Source organism: Salmo trutta, chromosome 2, assembly GCF_901001165.1.
Source record: "Salmo trutta chromosome 2, fSalTru1.1, whole genome shotgun sequence".
NCBI lineage: Eukaryota > Metazoa > Chordata > Actinopteri > Salmoniformes > Salmonidae > Salmo > Salmo trutta.
The window spans coordinates 52,380,711-52,399,729 of record NC_042958.1 but is presented as its reverse complement, the minus strand read 5'-3'; the positions used below and the strand labels follow the sequence as shown (position 1 = coordinate 52,399,729).

The 19,019-nt window shown below is 45.4% G+C and overlaps 1 long non-coding RNA gene across 1 annotated transcript; it reads left to right on the top strand.

Moving 5' to 3' along the window:
• Positions 1-3,042: 3,042 nt before the first annotated feature.
• Positions 3,043-11,861, top strand: LOC115148513 (uncharacterized). Its single transcript, XR_003866684.1, has 2 exons — positions 3,043-3,124; positions 11,630-11,861. It is a non-coding gene; the product is annotated as an uncharacterized LOC115148513 (long non-coding RNA).
• Positions 11,862-19,019: the final 7,158 nt, after the last annotated feature.

Genomic DNA, 19,019 nt, shown 5'->3' with positions numbered 1-19,019 from the left:
TTTGAGATCATTGAACAATGTTTGAGGGATGAGTGATATTATCGAGGCCGAATCAAGTAGCGCATGACGGGTTAAGGAGTCCTCCAGGATTGTTTCAAGGTATGGCCGTTTTGAGCTGCGTTTAGTGGACATATTCCCCACAAAGTGAAGTGGTTTTTCGTAACTATGTGATGTGTCATTTCTGTTCAGGGTGAAAGCAGATCGACTTATCGGATTTTGAGTGGACTTGGCTTTTGCGAAGCTTTTGACCTTCTTCTTTGCAACCTTTGTATCAGTCTATAGACAAAGCCTGTGGGCTTGTTTCTTGATCAAGTGGGCCCTGGATAGGGTCTCGAATGAGAGTGGGAGAAATTAAATGTTTAACGTCCTTGCTAAGGGTGTTAATTCCTGCGGACCTGTTATCCGGCGATTCCACGTCTGGTCCCTGTGACATATCTTTTCCCCTTTTCTCAAATGTCTGTCGCTTTAGTTCTTCACATAGTAGAACTTCTAGAGACCATTGGTCTGCATTTTGATCGTCCTTGCACCTTTTGTTTCCCTTGTGCTTTGACACTGTGTTTGGTTTGGGTACAGGAACGTAGCAATCAGGTCGATTGTAGGGGTAATCGCTTCAATAGCGACATACTTTACAGTTATTTTGACCGCGGTGGGTATTGGTATCATGGTTTTGTGGTAGAAACTGTTGTTGTGTGTCATCTTTTAACGCTCCAATACCTGGTAGTGCACCCTCTAACTGGAGTGAGTGCTCCTGGTCAAACTTCAAAACCAAGATGGGCTCTTAGCGTTGCGCACTTTTAATGCCTCAAAGCTGTGCTTGTAAGATAGGCAAGCCAATGTGTGCTGTAGCGCCCAACTAGGTAATGAAGGTGGGATACATGTTCAACAGAAACATTTGTTTGAATGGTAACAGCTCTTCCATTCCTGTTTCAGTGAGTAGTCCAAAGTAAGTTGAACAAAGTCTATAATAGTAAGTTTCTGGGTGTTCATTCCCAAGCTTGTTTGACAGTGTTAGCCAGCGAGCTGTCATGTTTGCGATTCGCAGAACCACTGAATTCTAATTTCAAAGCTGTGGCAAGTTTAGCATAGTTGTAATGACTGTCGTAGCGTGGGGACCAAAGCGCAGCGTGTTGAGTGCTCATAATGACTTTTTATTTTAACACAGAACACTAAAGAAAATAACAAAAGCGAAAACGATCAGCTCACAGTTCAGTCAGGTACATAGACTAAACAGAATACAACTACCCACAAACACAGGTGGAAAAAAACCCTACTTAAGTATGATCTCCAATTAGAGACAACGAGGACCAGCTGCCTCTAATTGGAGATCACCCACCCCCCCTCAAAAAAACATAGAAATAGAAAACTAGAACTAAACATAGATATAGAAAACATAGAAAACACAAAACACCCCCTGTCACGCCCTGACCTACCCTACCATAGAAAATAACATCTTACTATGGTCAGGACGTGACAGTACCCCCCCCCCAAAGGTGCAGACTCCGAATGCTCCTAAAAAACAAAAACAAAAAAGGGAGGGTAGGGTGGGTAACTCCTATCTTTGGCGGCTCTAGTGCAGTCCACATAACCTTTTCCTCCAGCAGAGGAGGCGGCTCCGGATCGGGGTGTAACCCCCGCTCCACCCGTTGATCCATCTGCTTCAGTACCACCGGACCGTGGATCGTCGCCGGAGGCTCTGTGCTGCAGGCTGCCGCCGGAGGTTCTGGGCTGCACGCCGTCGCCGAAGACTCTGGGCTGCAGGCCGTCGCCGAAGACTCTGGGCTGCAGGCCGTCGCCGAAGACTCTGGGCTGCAGGCCGTCGCCGAAGACTCTGGGCTGCAGGCCGTCGCCGAAGACTCTGGGCTGCAGGCCGTCGCCAAAGACTCTGGGCTGCAGGCCGTCTCATGAGGTTCTGGGCTGCAGGCCGTCTCAGGAGGTTATGGGCTGCAGGCCGTCTCAGGAGGTTCTGGGCTGCAGGCCGTCTTAGGAGGTTCTGTACTAGGGAGTGTCGCTGGAGGCTCCGGACTGGGGAGCGTCGCTGGAGGCTCCGGACTGGGGAGCGTCGCTGCAGGTTCCGGACTGAGGACCATCACTGCAGGCTCCGTGCCATGGATCATCACTACATGCTCCGTGCCATGGATCATCACTACAGGTTCCGCGCCATGGATCATCACTGGAGGCTTCGTGCCATGGATCATCTCTACAGGCTCCGGGCCATGGATCATCCCTACAGGCTTCTTGCCATGGATTATCCCTACAGGCTCCGGGCCATGGATTACCTCTGGAGGCTTCGTGCCATGGATCATCCCTACAGGCTCCGGGCCATGGATCATCACTAGAGGCTTCGTGCTATGGATCATCTCTGGAGTCTTCGGACAATAGATCATCACTGGAGGCTTCTTTCGTGGAGCTGGAATAGGTCTCACCGGACTAGAGAACGTCGCTGAGAGTTCTGGACTAGGGAACGTCGCTGGAGGCCGGGTGCGCGGAGCAGGCACAGGGTATACTGGGCCGTGGAGGTGCACTGGAGGTCTGGAGCTAATGGCTGGCCCCAATCGTCTTTGCTGGATGCTCAACCCAGCTCGACAACTGCAGGGTGCGGGCACAGATTGCACCGGCCTGTGAGTGCGTACTGGCGACACAGTGCGCATCACCGCATAACACGGTGCTTGCCTCATCACTTGCTCCCCACGGTAAGCACGGGGAGTTGGCTCAGGTCTCAACCCCGACTTCGCCAATCTCCCCGTGTGCCCCCCCAAAATGGGCTTCCGTTGTTGCCGTGCTTGTTCCTCATAGTATCGTCGTTCCGCTTTCTCTGCCTCTATCTCGTCTTGCGGATGGCAATACTCCCCAGGCCTTGTCCAGGGTCCTGCTCCATCCAGGATTTCCTCCCAGGTCCAGTCCTCCTGACCACGCTGCTTGGTCCTTTGGTGGTGGGTAGTTCTGTAACGACTGTCGTAGCGAGGGGACCAAAGCGCAGCGTGTTGAGTGCTGTCACGGCTCCTCCTCTGCAGTGCAGGGGTGGTTTCCCCTGCAGGCAGAGGAGGGTCATTAGTGATTGCAGCTGGTGTGATTGGAGCCACCTGGGCTCAGGGTATTTAACAAACTGCTCCACTAACCTCTCTGTGTCTGTCTCCTCGCTGAGCTTCTGGCTCGCTTGGCTTGCTCTCGCTCTCCCTGCTCCTCCAGGTATGATCTGGTTTCGTTTGTTACTTTGTTGGTTTAGTTAGTTTCCATTCAGTCATGTTTACACATACATATTCACGCATCCATACACCTTACATTATGACATTTCCACACCTCATTCCTTTTTCTTTGTTTATAGTTAATAGTTTTGTTTTATAATAAAGAATGTTTTGAATTGGCCTATACCAGTTGTTGATGTCCTCTCATTTTTGCCACAGGCTATGAGCCGGCCTGTGACAAGTGGGGGCTCATCCGTAAGTTGTGACAAGTGGGGGCTCATCCGTAAGTTGTGACAAGTGGGGGCTCATCCGTAAGTTGTGACAAGTGGGGGCTCATCCGTAAGTTGTGACAAGTGGGGGCTCATCCATAAGCTGTGACAAGTGGGGGCTCATCTATAAGTTAAGGTTAATTGTACTTAGTTATAGTTGGGTTAGTTTAGTTCAGATTGCCAAGTTTTTGTTTGAGAGAGATGTTTTGGTTGGCCACTATTGTTGGAGAGAGCATTGAGAGCCATGTGTTCTTTTGGTTCAGTTAGCTTGGTAGCTAAATTTAGTTAACAATTCACTCTGGGTTTTTCTGGGTTTTTGTTCAAATGGGAGTCCTCTCCTGTTCAGGCTTATCAGCGAGTGTCAAAAGGAGGCTCGTGGTGTTTTTGTTTTAGGTGGCAGTGAACATGGGTAGAGCTTCCCTTTTTCCTTTCCCCTACATCGGCTCGGGAGCACCTCCGTGGTTATGGGGGGACCGCCAGTTTCTGGTTGTCTTTTCCACTCCTGTCACGTCCTGGCCAGTATATAAGGTTAATTGTTTTGTAGTTTGGTCAGGGCGTGACAGAGGGTATTTGTTTTATGTAGTTCGGGGTGGTGTGTTTGTGTAAAGGGTGTTTGATTTAGTATGTCCGGGGTTTGGTTTATGTCTAGGTAGTTCTATGTGGAGTCTAGTATGTCTGTTTCTATGTCTGGTGAATTGGTGTTGGGACTCTCAGTTGAAGGCAGGTGTTTTCTATCTGCCTTTGATTGAGAGTCTCATAAATGAGGGTGTGTTTGTGTTTGTGTTTTGTGGGTGATTGTTCTGTGTTCAGCCCTAGGCTTTGCCAGACTGTTAGTTGTTCGTCTTTCGTATTTCGTTATTTTGTATGTTCATTCTTATAGTTAATAAAAGTCAAGATGAGCATTCACGTACCTGCTGCATATTGGTCTACATTTTCCGATGACGATTTCGTTATATCGTCGGAAGACGAAGACGACAAGCGTGACAGAATCACCCACCACCAAAGGACCAAGCAGCAGAGGAAGGAGCAGACGGCATTCGAGTTGGACTGGCGGGAGAAGTGGACTTGGGAGGAAGTTCTGGACGGGGCCGGACCTTGGCATCAGGCTGGGGATTATCAGCGCCCGCAGTGGGAAATAGAAGCAGCCAAGGCAGAGAGGCGGTGGTACGAGGCCAGAGTGGACGCGCTGAAGGAGATGCACGAGAGGCACCCCCAAGAAAATTTTGGGGGGGGGCACACGGGTAGTTTGGCTAGGCGTAAGAAGAGCCGGAAGCCAGCTACCCGTGGTTATATGGAGGAGCGTATGAGGTGGGGAGCGCCATGTTTCGCTGAGAAGCGCAATATCTCACCCATACGCACGCACAGTCCGGTGCGAGTTATTCCAGCCCCTCGCAGGTGCCGTGCTAGAGCGGGCATCCAGCCTGGTAGGAGGATGCCTGCGCAGCGCATCTGGTCGCCGGTACGCCTCCGAGGACCAGGCTACCCAACTCCCGCTCTACGCACGGCTACCATCAAGCCCCTGCACAGCCCAGTCTGCCCTGTACGAGCACTCCGCTCGTGCAGGGCTACTAGTTCCATCGAGCCAAGGCGGGTTGTGCAGGAGGTAAGATCTAGACCGGCTGTGCGCCTCCATAGCCCTGGGTTTCCAGCTCCTGTCTCTCGTGCGGACCCGGAAGTGCGTCCACCCAGTCCGACTCGTCCTGTTCCCGCTCCCCGCACTAAACGGCAAGTGCGTAAACCCAGCCTCGCGAGTCAACAGTCGTCGGAGCTGCCCGCCAGTCAACAGTCGTCGGAGCTGCCCGCCAGTCAACAGTCGTCGGAGCTGCCCGCCAGTCAACAGTCGTCGGAGCTGCCCGCCAGTCAACAGTCGTCGGAGCTGCCCGCCAGTCAACAGTCGTCGGAGCTGCCCGCCAGTCAACAGTCGTCGGAGCTGCCCGCCAGTCAACAGTCGTCGGAGCTGCCCGCCAGTCAACAGTCGTTCGGAGCTGCCCGCCAGTCAACAGTCGTCGGAGCTGCCCGCCAGTCAAACAGTCGCGGAGCTGCCAGCCAGTCACAGTCGCCGGAGCTGGCCAGACTGCCGCTGACTGCCGGCAGTGCCAGACTGCGCTGAACTGCCGGAGTGGCCAGACTGCGCTGAACTGCCGGAGTGGCCAGACTGCGCTGAACTGCCGGAGTGGCCAGACTGCGCTGAACTGCCGGAGTGGCCAGACTGCCGCTGAACTGCCGGAGTGGCCAGACTGCCCTGAACTGCCGGACCGTGGCCAGACTGCCCTCTGAACTGCCGGAGTGGCCAGACTGCCCTGAACTGCCGGAAGTGGCCAGACTGCCCTGAACTGCCGGAGTGGCCAGGACTGCCCTGAACTGCCGGAGTGGCCAGACTGCCCTGAACTGCCGGAGTGGCCAGACTGCCCGACCTGCGGACTGCCCTGAACTGCCGGAGTGGCCAGACTGCCCTGAACTGCCGGAGTGGCCAGACTGCCCTGAACTGCCGGAGTGGCCAGACTGCCCTGAACTGCCGGAGTGGCCAGACTGCCCTGAACTGCCGGAGTGGCCAGACTGCCCTGAACTGCCGGAGTGGCCAGACTGCCCTGAACTGCCGGAGTGGCCAGACTGCCCTGAACTGCCGGAGTGGCCAGACTGCCCTGAACTGCCGGAGTGGCCAGACTGCCCTGAACTGCCGGAGTGGCCAGACTGCCCTGAACTGCCGGAGTGGCCAGACTGCCCAGACTGCCCCGAGCTGACAGACTGCCCAGACTGCCCCGAGCTGACAGACTGCCCAGACTGCCCCGAGCTGACAGACTGCCCTGACCTGCCCGAGTTGCCAGACTGCCCTGACCGTCCCGAGTTGCCAGACTGCCCTGACCGTCCCGAGTTGCCAGACTGCCCTGACCGTCCCGAGCTGCCAGACTGCCCAGACAGCCTGGAACGGCCTGAGCCGGAGCCGCCTCCAATATAGGTGGGTTGGGGAGGGGGGGTGTAGCACAGTGCCGTCGTTGACGGCAGCCACCCTCCCTTCCCTCCCTTTAGTAAGGGGGAATTTTCTTTTGGGTATTGTTTGGGGGTAATTTTTTTTGTGTTAAGGTGCTTCTGGGGTAGCACCTTTAAGGGGGGGGTACTGTCACGTCCTGGCCAGTATATAAGGTTAATTGTTTTGTAGTTTGGTCAGGGCGTGACAGAGGGTATTTGTTTTATGTAGTTCGGGGTGGTGTGTTTGTGTAAAGGGTGTTTGATTTAGTATGTCCGGGGTTTGGTTTATGTCTAGGTAGTTCTATGTGGAGTCTAGTATGTCTGTTTCTATGTCTGGTGAATTGGTGTTGGGACTCTCAGTTGAAGGCAGGTGTTTTCTATCTGCCTTTGATTGAGAGTCTCATAAATGAGGGTGTGTTTGTGTTTGTGTTTTGTGGGTGATTGTTCTGTGTTCAGCCCTAGGCTTTGCCAGACTGTTAGTTGTTCGTCTTTCGTATTTCGTTATTTTGTATGTTCATTCTTATAGTTAATAAAAGTCAAGATGAGCATTCACGTACCTGCTGCATATTGGTCTACATTTTCCGATGACGATTTCGTTATATCGTCGGAAGACGAAGACGACAAGCGTGACAACTCCGCTGGTTTTGTGTGCATAAAACCCCACCACATGTGACTGCATGAAGACCAGGGCCAGTTAGTTAGTTGTTTTTGGAGGATAGTGGGGTGTGGCTCCTGTTCTTGAACTCAGACTGACAGCAGGTGAGTTGTGTTTTGTTGAGCATTTGTAATAGTTGTATTGGTTGATGAAAATGTCTTCCATTCTGAGTGGTTTTGTTCAAACTCCTTCAGAGGTAGCCTTAGAGTTGTGTACTAAGGAGCAGTTAATTGAAATTGCTGAACATTATCAGATTGAGATTGTTGATAAAACAATTAAAGAGACTATTAACGCTAAATTAAAGCAGGGTCTTATGGAAATAGGTGTTTTTTCGGGTCAATCTGCTAGTAGTGAAGGTACAAGTTTTCAGTCTAGTACTTCATTAACTTTTGAGCAGCAGCAGGAGCTGTTGGAAATGCAGTTGGAGATAGAGCGATTGCGACATGCTAATAGACCAGAAGGACTACCACAGTTTGATGTTTCACAGAATCTTCGTTTGTTGCCTAAATTTGATGAGTCAGATCCAGATACATACTTTACTTTATTTGAGCGTATTGCGGAAGCTAGAGCTTGGTTTGATTTGGACATGACTATGTTGTTGCAATGTGTACTTACAGGTAATGCACGTGAGGCTTTTGTAGCACTGAGTGTAGTTGACAGTAAAGTGTATGCTAAAGTTAAATCAGCAGTTCTGAAGGTTTACGAACTTGTTCCGGAGGCATATCGTCAACGTTTTCGTTACAGGAAAAAGCTAAATTCACAAACTTATTCTGAGTTTGTTCGTGATTTGACTTCTGCATTTAATCGTTGGTGTACAGCTTCAGAAGTTAGTACTTTTGAGGATCTGTCTAATTTGATTGTGTTAGAACAGTTCAAAAATTCTGTGTCTGACCAGGTTGCTACATACATGAATGAACGTAAAGTTAAGTCTCCAAGTGATGCAGTAGTCCTTGCAGATGAGTACAGGCTAACACATAAAAGCCATTTTGAGTCAAACAGTGACATGTACCATAAAAATAACTTTACTTCCAGGAATAGTAGATCAAATTTTTCTGGAGCTTCTTTCCAAAGGCCTCAACAGAAGTTTGGGTCTAGAGGACTTAAAGCACCGGTGAATGCTAATACCTGTCGCTACTGTTTAGTTGAAGGACATTGGAAGAAAGATTGTCCTCTACTTAAATCAAAAAAGTCAGGTCAAGTTAAATCTGCTGTGATGGCAGCTCCTGTTTCAGCCTCTGACCACCAGGGTGAGTTTTTTTCAGCCACTAGTTGAGTTTGATTCTCAGTCTTCCCACTGTGATTTTACAGCCTTTATTTCAGATGGTGTAGTATCCCTGGTAGATGGCAAACAAAATGTTTCGATCAAGATCTTAAGAGACACTGGAGCTTTAGATTATTTTATTCTGGAATCTGTTTTGCCATTCTCTAAGGAGTCTGATACTGGCAGATGTGTAATGGTACGTGGTATGGGTTTAGTTCCATTCTCTTCTCCTTTACATGAAGTTACCATAAAATGTGGTCTGGTAGAGGGTGATGTAGATGTTGGGGTTAGACCCCAGTTGCCAGTAGAGGGAGTCCACGTGATTTTGGGGAATGATTTGGCAGGTAGTAAGGTGTGGCAGATGGAAAAGTAAACATCTTTACGAAGCAACCTTCAGTGTCCCCAGCAAGGGTAACTCCAGATCACAACTGTGTATCTCCTGAGATATTTCCAGTTGTGCTGTTACCCGCGCTGCCTCTCGTAATAAGGTTGAGAGTAAGCCAGAAAGTCTTGAGTTGCCAGTCAAACTCCAGACAGAACAGTTGACTAGTTCTAGAGATGCATTGATAGCTGAGCAAAAGGATGATACTACTTTGGATGATCTGTTTGAGAAAGTTGTTCCTGATTCAGTGGTGAGGAATAGTGCTCAGTGTTACTTTCTTCTTGATGGGCTATTGGTTAGGAAATGGGTTCCACACTATGATCAGGGTTTAGGAGAACCAGTCTTTCAAATAGTTGTACCTACTACTTTGCGAAATAAAGTGTTGCAAACGTCACATGGTGATGTGGCAGGTCATATGGGTGTTCGTAAAACTTATGATCGCATACTCCGATATTTTTTCTGGCCACGTTTAAAGCGTGATGTATCTCAGTTTATTAAAACTTGTGATACGTGTCAGCGCACAAGCAAGCCAAACCAGGTTGTAAAGCCAGCACCTTTGTATCCAATACCAGCCGTAGGGCAACCTTTTGAGCATCTTATTATCGATTGTGTTGGGCCTTTACCACGGTCCAAGTCAGGTCATAGCTACTTATTAACTGTTATGTGTCAAGCAACTAGATATCCGGCAGATTTTCCCTTGCGTACCATAACTTCAAAATCAGTAGTTAAAGCGTTAACTCAATTTATTTCAACATTTGGGATTCCAAAAATCATCCAGTCAGATCAGGGATCTAACTTTACCTCCCATTTATTTGCTCAGGTTCTCAAACAGTTTAAAGTTAAACACAATAAGTCTACTGCGTACCATGCTCAGAGTCAGGGAGCTTTGGAACGTTTTCATCAAACTTTGAAATCCTTGCTTCGTGCATATTGTTACTAGCTGCTCGTGAAGTAGTGCAGGAAATCACTGGGTTTAGCCCAAATGACTTAGTGTTTGGTCATAAGGTGCGTGGGCCTTTAGCAGCACTGCAGGATGGTTGTTTGCCTGAGGAACCACCTCGGAACCTTATTGACTATGTAAATGCTTTTAGGTTCAAGTTGTATAGGGCTGGTGAACTGGTGGAAGAAAAACTAAAATGTTCTCAACAGAAAATGAAACTGAAATATGACAGACAGGCTGAGCTACGTGAGTTTAGTCCCGGTGATCGAGTACTTGCTCTTTTGCCTCTTGTAAGTTCACCTTTTCAGGCAAAATACTGTGGTCCTTTCACTGTGTTGCGCAAAGTGTCTGATTTTAACTATCTTATTGAAACCCCTGGTCATAGGAAGCCCTCTAAATTATGCCATGTGAACCTGTTAAAATGTTATCACTCCCGTGATCTAAGCAAAGTGGAAGGCACTCCAGCAGTGAGGTCAGCATTGACTGCTGCTCCAGTCACTGAATCTTGTGGCTTTAACTTTGGAGGGGGGAGAAGAGGAGGTAGTTAAGGTTTCGGATGAGGTCTTACAAGGTCGGTTGAAAAACTCCCAGACTTTGCAAAACCTTGGTTTTGGTAAATCATTTGGACTCTAAGAAACGTGATGAATTGGTAGCTCTTATTAGAAGCTACCCTGTTTTGTTTTCTGACACTATCAAAAACCCACTTAATTGAGCATGACATAGGCTTAGCATCTCCGATGTCTATCAAACAGATTTTATTGTGTATCTGAGGAGAAAGGACTGTTATTGGACGACGTGGTCGTCTACTCAGACTCCTTGGAGGACTATGTCTGGAGGGTGCAAGCCCTGTTCGAAAGACTGGTGTGGGCCAGGTTGACTATCAATTTGGAAAAGTGTGAGTTTGCCAAAGCTACAGTCACATACCTAGGCAAGGTTGTTGGTCAGGGTGTTTTCTGTCCCGTGGAAGCCAAGGTTCAGGCTGTGAAGCAGTTCCCACAGCCCTCCACAAAGAAAACTGATGCGCTTCCTGGGAATGGCGGGGTACTACCGTGCTTTTTGTAAAAACTTTTCGGTAGTAGTGTCCCCCCTGAACAATCTGCTGAAGGCCAAGGCTGAATTTCTCTGATCCACCCAGTGTCAAGAGGCATTTGAAGCAGTTAAGGCTCTTTTGTGTTTGTCACCTGTGTTGGTAGCACCAAATTTTGAGAAACCTTTCAAATTGCAGGTAGACGCCAGTCAAATCGGTGCTGGGGCTGTGCTTCTCCAGGAAAATGATGACAATATTGAGTGTCCAGTCAGTTTCTTTTCCCGGAAATTTAAGAAGTATCAGCAAAACTATTCTGTAATTGAAAAGGAGGCTTTAGGTCTCATTTGGGCTTTACAGCACTTCGAGGTCTGTTGGTTCTGGTTTAACCCCTTTAACTGTGTTCACGGACCACAACCCACTTACTTTTCTGAAGTCCTTGCAAAATCCCAACCAGCTCCTGATGCATTGGGCTTTGTTCATGCAACCATTCAACCTGGATATTAGACACATTAGGGGTAAGGATAATATAATTGCTGATGCTCTGTCTCGTGCTCCTTTAACCTAGTTTGTATTTTCTCTCTGTTGGACCCTGCGGGCTGTCTGCGCCTCTTTCCTCTTAATTTGCTCCCCAGGTACCAGGGCTGCTGAGCTTGAGGACGGACAGCCAGCTAGGGGACACAGTGCTTCTACTAGGAGCCGGGACTGGTATCTGTTTTTTTTGGGGGGGGGGGGGGGATTTGGATTATGTGTTTATTATGTTGGGTCATAATTTGAATTGAGGGTGGGACCCTCATTTTAAGGAGGGGGGTGTCACGGCTCCTCCTCTGCAGTGCAGGGGTGGTTTCCCCTGCAGGCAGAGGAGGGTCGTTAGTGATTGGAGCCACCTGGGCTCAGGGTATTTAACAAACTGCTCCACTAACCTCTCTGTGTCTGTCTCCTCGCTGAGCTTCTGGCTCGCTTGGCTTGCTCTCTCTCTCCCTGCTCCTCCAGGTATGATCCGGTTTCGTTTGTTACTTTGTTGGTTTAGTTAGTTTCCATTCAGTCATGTTTACACACACATATTCACGCATCCATGCACCTTACATACACCTTACATTATGACATTTCCACACCTCATTCCTTTTTCTTTGTTTATAGTTAATAGTTTTGTTTTATAAAAAGAACGTTTTGAATTGTCCTATACCAGTTGTTGATGTCCTCTCATTTTTACCACAGGCTATGAGCCGGCCTGTGACAGTGCTCATAATGACTTTTTATTTTAACACAGAACACTAAAGAAAATAACAAGCGAAAACGATCAGCTCACAGTTCAGTTAGGTACATAGACTAAACAGAATACAACTACCCACAAACACAGGTGGAAAAAAACCCTACTTAAGTATGATCTCCAATTAGAGACAACGAGGACCAGCTGCCTCTAATTGGAGATCATCCCCCCCCCCAAAAAAACATAGATATAGAAAACAAAGAAAAACACAAAACACGCCCTGACCTACTCTACCATAGAAAATAACATCTTACTATGGTCAGGATGTGACAATAGTTGTTTTGCACGTGTTGCTGTTGTAGATGAATGAACCTCGTCACGAGTCTATTCGACATTCGCTTCAACAGATAAAGCTTGTCAGAAGCCGTAGCGTTCGGGTAGCTATCCAAGGCGTCCTCTATGTCAGTTAGGAACGTCTCAGTGTCGTTTGGCTGACCTGGAACGCAGTCAAAGGTGGGGGGTGGAGAGGGTTGGCTTCATCCTGTGGGGAAATTGGGGCCGAAAGGCCAAGAGGAGAAGTCAAGCTTTGACTTTGTTTGGCGAAGAGGCACCATATTACTCTGTGCCAAATGGCAAAGAGGAGAAAACTGAGGGAAACATGAGAGAGGCAAAGTCTGAAACCTTCTTTCGTCTTCACTCCTTTGAGTACCGATCTCCGATTTCTTGGTTGGGTAGTCACGCTGTAGCGCGTGACCATTCTGGAATTCCTCCAGATGGTACCTAAGGGTGGTATTCCGCTGCATAGCAGAGTCCACTTGGGCACTTAGAGTACTGATTTTAGACACGTGAGTGTCGTATTTGCTCCGTTCAGCCTCTTACCTAGCTGTAATTTTTTGCAGATTTGCAGTCTATGGATTGAGATATTCAGTGATGAGATTTCCTCAGCTTGTTTAGAAATCAATATTTCCATCTTCATCACCTGATTTCTTTCATCATTCATTTGGTCAACGACTTCAATGACTTCTGCTGATTTGTCATCCAACTTACACGGAACCCAAACCGGCTGTGCGCATGCGCCATCGTGCACCATCGTGCATACATTTATTTTATCCCCCTACACCAAACACGATCACGACACGCAGGTTAAAATATCAAAACAAACTCTGAACCAATTACATTAATTTGGGGATAGGTCGAAAACCATTAAACATTTATGAAAATTTAGCTAGTTAGCTTGCACTTGCTAGCTAATTTGTCCTATTTAGCTAGCTTGCTGTTGCTAGCTAATTTGTCCTGGTATATAAACATTGAGTTGTTATTTTACCTGAAATGCACAAGGTCCACATAAAACGGTCAACCGAATCGTTTCTAGTCATCTGTCCTCCTTCCAGGCTTTTTCATCTTTGAACTTATATGGTGATTGGCATCTAAACTTTCATAGTATTACTACGACGAATGGCAACACAGTTCGTCTTTCAATCACCCACATGGGTATAACCAAGAGGAGATGACATGTGGGTACCTGCTTCTATAAACCAATGAGGAGGTGGGAGAGGCAGGACTTGCAGTGCGATCTCCGTCAGAAATAGAAAGGACTTCTATTTTAGCCCTTGGCAACGCAGACGCTCGTTGATGCGCACGAGCAGTGCGAGTGCAATAATTGAATAACAGATTTCTACATTTATTTTGCAACGCTTGCGATGCGAGCGTCACCGTGTTCATTAACTGATCGTCTTTGGTTTGCAGCATTTGGACTAGAACATTATTGCTTTGAGTAACGTTTATCAAAACTGCATGCATGTTATCAAATTGCGCGCTCCTGTTTGTAGATAACTAGACAGATTTATCTAGCTTGGAGTGGACTTCATTGTATTTAGTTTTGGCTAAATCGAGTTGTTCCTGAAGAAAACGATTTTGTTGAAGAGTTTGTGCTCGTTCGTCATCATAAGTATTTGCAATTACTTTTAATTGTTCAGTTTTCAAATGCAGGTCCTTGGCTAGCAAAATGTTTACATTTCATGCTTTTGTCATTAGTTGTTTGGTTCTCTCCACCTGTCCCTTATCAGCCATGGTTTGCAAGTGCTTCTGCTGAGCACTGCTGTACTGGACCGATGCCAATCCCTGATGGCGATAAATAAGAACTAAAGTGGAGAGAACCTTTACAATGCCTGCGCCCGATGGTTGATTTTGGAGAGCGTTTTTCGCAATTTCTGTTTTTCCGCTAATGGCATTAGCGGATTTCTATCGCTGCTGAGGTCAGTGATCAATCATTTTATCGGTGAGGGTTAACTAATTAGCAGGGGACTGGGAACCACCACCTCTGATAGCTTGCACATTCTTTAAAAAATGTGGAGCTGCCTAAACGATTTTAATCTATTTAAAGATGTTAATGAACCATCAATACAGAATCAGTAATGTGGGAGTTGGATGTGAATGAATTTGGAAAAGCAACTTTAAATGATTAATCAATGTTAATGATAAATCAAACCTGTATAGGCTATTTAGGAATTAAACTTTAATTAACCTGAAAGCATAGCTGTATCAAGGTTAATGTGGAAAATTGTCTCATTTGTAGAAACCAATCAATTTGGATATTATTCAAAAGATCCATTTGAAAAAGGTAAGTCTGGCAATTTTACCCCTTAGTTCAATTGAACGAGACATCGATATCCAATCAAATTGAAATTGTCTGGATATGAGAAGAGTAACCACTTGTTATAAATGTGAGACAACGTTGGGTCTCAAATTAATTTTTATTTAAAAATGCAATTATTTACCACCAGTGGTCACTTATCCCTGAGGGCAGAAACCACATGGGATTCCCCCGAAGGCGGGACTTCCATCAATACTGGATCAGTACTGGGGATTTCGGCTCAATGAGGTTGCAAAAACAAATTGAATTGATTAATCAATTTTAATGATAAATCAAACCTGTATAGGATACTTGGGAGTGAAACTGTAATTAACCTGAAAGCGTATCAAGGTTAATGTAGAAAGTTTAAATTGTCTCATTTGTAGAAACCAATCAAATTGGATATTATTCAAAAGATCCATTTGAAAAAGGTAAGTCTGGCAATTTGACCTCCTAGTTAAATTGAATGAGACAACAATATCCAATCAGGTTGGAATTGGTTGGATATGATACAAGTAACCACTTGTTATAAACGTGAGACAATGTTGGGTGTTACATAGAAATAAGGGGTCACTGATCGCAAAAAGTTGAAATCAAACGGGAGTCCAAAGGAGGCGGAACTTCCGTTTTCTAAGGCACACAGTGTTGCCATGTGCAGGCTAATCCTATTTGTACACTTTCAAGCACAACATATGATCTTAAAAAAGGGAACAATTTTACTAATAACGTCTTACGTTCAAACCCTTTCGGCGATATTTTTCGTTTTATCGGGACACGCGGAAACATGTAATACACCGTTGTCTACTCACGCTCCTTAGAAGGCAAGAGATGAGCGATAATAAATTGCTTGTTAAGCTAATATATCTACTTCAATTTCTCTAATTTCCAGCCCATTATGTCTGGCTCAAAAAATTTATATTGAACGAGTCTACTCGCTCCTGAGGCACAAGTAACAGAAAAAGCATGTTTGGCCCAACGCCCTATTTCTCCGAATACCTAAACCGCCGGCCCAAATGTATGGCCTGGCTCGTAGCATTCGGTAATCGACCCTACACTGACTATGTCAGAGAAACAACACGGAAGAAACCTCTATGTATTGTTCAAATGGCAACACACACAACCAACCAATTCCTGTCTACAACTCCCATGCTGTATAACATAATCTGGGTGTATCATTTAATTTGCTTTTTAATTTCATATAGGCTGAATGCAACATTAAGGCCTCATTTCTATTTTAGATTCCTCACACGGGCTCCAATATGTCATTAATGTGATTGACTGTTATTTTATTAAGTAATGACATGCCACGTTAAATTATTACGCGGTTAATTTACTCATGTAACAATTAATTAAGTAGTAATCTGAGGCACCACGGAAAAAGTTATTTAACAAGTTACTATCTCCCTCTCTAAACTCTAAAGATATATATCTCTTACATCAGTCACAGTCAATTCATTAATTCTTATTTACCTTCAGTCTCATTCTGAATGTCGCAAAATCCTTGGATATCTGCACGAACCCTAACATAAATGATGAATCAGCAATATACAAATTGGCTTATTTATTTACCAACTACCGTAATTTCCGGACTATAAGCCGCTACTTTTTTCCCACGCTTTGAACCTCGCGGCTTAAACAATGACACGGCTTTCCCGCTTTCAAATATATATATATATTTTAAAACACATTCTGTGACGTGCTCAGTTTTTTGGCGGCATGAAGCTTTCATTAGACCAATGAAATTGCCGAACGGGTTAAGGTCAAACAACGTTTTTGTTTACTGTTTAGATTAAATTGAGCGTGCTCAAACTTCCCATCATTCTGATTACGGTAGTCATTTTGTCACCCTCATCATGGCAAAGACACGGAGAAATGCATATGATGCAGCTTTCAAGTTGAAGGCGATTGATCTGGCTGTTAGAAAAGGAAATAGAGCTGCTGCACGGGAGCTTGGTCTGGAGCAATGACTTTCTTGGTAGGCTACTGTTTACTACAATTTTTTTATTTTTTGTTACAAGCCGTGTTTCGTTAAAGCCTATTTATTTTTGTTACAAGCCGTGTTTCGTTAAAGCCTGTGTAAAGTTCATTTGTTTCAATGTACCGGTAGGCACCTGCGGCTTATAGACATGTGCGGCTTATTTATGTTCAAAATAATATATATTTTTTTAATTCAGTGGGTGCGGCTTATATTCAGGTGTGCTTAATAGTCCGGAAATTACGGTAACTAAATAATCACACAGAATTACATAAACACACAAACAGAATAGCTTACACATTGATTACTACATAATGCAATGAAAAGGCCCTAGTGGACTAAACCCGATATGATGGCTTGGTAGACAATGGAAAGGGGTGGGGACAGATGAAGAGTGGGAAAGACAGAATGGACCCACTACATACAGTTGATAACTATGCTCAAGGAAATGCTAATACATTGCACATGAATGGCTGCTCATTCGAAAATAATTGCAATGTACATATTTAGGCTTGTATCAAAGTCTTTTGTAGTCGTCGCTCTGTTATTATGGATAAATCAGATGGCCGTTTGATAGGGAAATGTTCTTTAGAATGGATCTTTCAGAGTACCACCCGGTGTTTCTCAGTTGTGTTTACTGGACTAAAGTACATAAACAGCTGCCGACTGAATGTTCTTGTGTAGTCTTACTCTTCTTCACTCGAGAAAGTTTCAGTGTCTAACCATTTTGTACCTTCCAGCTCACGCTATTGGTCCCGTTGGTCTATAGAGTGGTAGCCATTTCAACGTGGGGATTCACGTCCTGTCACGTCCTGGCCAGTATAAGGGTTAATTAGTATTGTAGTTTGGTCAGGACGTGGCAGAGAGTATTTGTTTTATGTGGTTCAGGGTGGTGTGTTTGTTAAAAGGGTGTTTGATTTAGTATTTCTGGGGTTTTGGTTTATGGTCTAGGTTTATGTATGTCTATGTGGAGTCTAGTGAGTGTATTTCTATGGGTGATTAATTGGGGTTGGGACTCTCAATTGAAGGCAGGTGTTTTCTCTTTGCCTTTGATTGAGAGTCCCATATATTGGGGTGTGTTTGTGATTCGTGGGAGATTGTTCTGTGCTTAGCCTTGTGCCTAGCCAGACTGTTTTGTTGTTCGTGGTTTCGTTTTGTTGTTTTGGAGTGTTCGTTGTGATTTAATAAATGTTCAAAATGAACAACCGCATGCCTGCTGCGTTTTGGTCCTCCTTCACCGACGACAACCGTGACACGTCCATCTGTTTTCTGGACTGATATGTTAATTCTTCACGAGGGGCTTTATGCACTCTGGAAAAAGGGGCGTTCCAAGACGTTTGACATAATGTCTGTGCTCACGTGGACGTGGTTACTGACTGGATAAACTTCATATGAATAAGCATTTTCACATTTAGAAGGCTAAGTTCACATTTCATCTTCTCACAAATAGTTTAATATGTAATCATATCCGTTCCCCAATATCTGGATGTGAACCTGATAACTGGGAAATATACACATTCAGAGATACAGCTATGTTGTTATACTGTCCTTAGTTACATCACAAATTAGTAACAAATCCGACAGGATAGTTCTTTAACTACCCACGGACCATTCCAACTGTTTGGATTACAGAAATATTGTTTCATTATTCAACCTTTTGATGTCACAGTACTACAACATTTCTCTCTGTTGTAACAAAGGGATTTTCACTTCCCTTTCATTGTGTGGGAGATAGAGAGTTCCTGCAGGTATTTTACAATCGTCATAAAACAGTGGAAGAGAGGGTGGGTCTGGTGCCTATGATCAAGTCATGACAAATGTCAATTATGTATTTTAAAGTAAAGTATTCTAAATAACATCTGGGCTGTCACATGTCCTCAAATGTTGTGACATGTCATTTCATGGTATGTTAATCTCCATGTTGTCAATATTTTTTCACAAGATCATGTTTTTACATGTACTCATATGTTGTCACGTGTAGTTTTATGTTATCACATTAACTTCACATTAAATCAAGTGATCACATTAGATCACACGAGATCACATGAAATTCATGTGGTTTTTCCGTAAGGGTAACTTGCTTTTGACTTTTAGAATTTATATGGGAATTTATATAGGCCATAACATTATATCAAGTTACACACAACGACAGGTGTGAGTTCAGTGATGAATTCATCACTGCCCCATCATCATTCAATTGGGCATATACGCATGACTAAATTTGTCACTTCATGATTGGGCTTATTGGCCTTTGTGTGATTGACATTGGACAATGTGACTTCCTGCGTTTTTGGTAGTGGACAAGCTCCAGAGACAGGGAATTGATCATCAGATGCTGCATGTCAGAGAGGCACTACAGCTAGGCTGGTTCTCCGGCCAAGCCCCCTGAGATGGAGGAAGTGATGGGAAGGCTATTTCAGAAGACAGGCTTCGTGTTCCCGTGGCTTCTGTTATTGAGCCACTCTTTACACTGGAAATGCCTTAAAGCTTATCTTGCGGTTATTGTCAAGTGGTCTATTCTT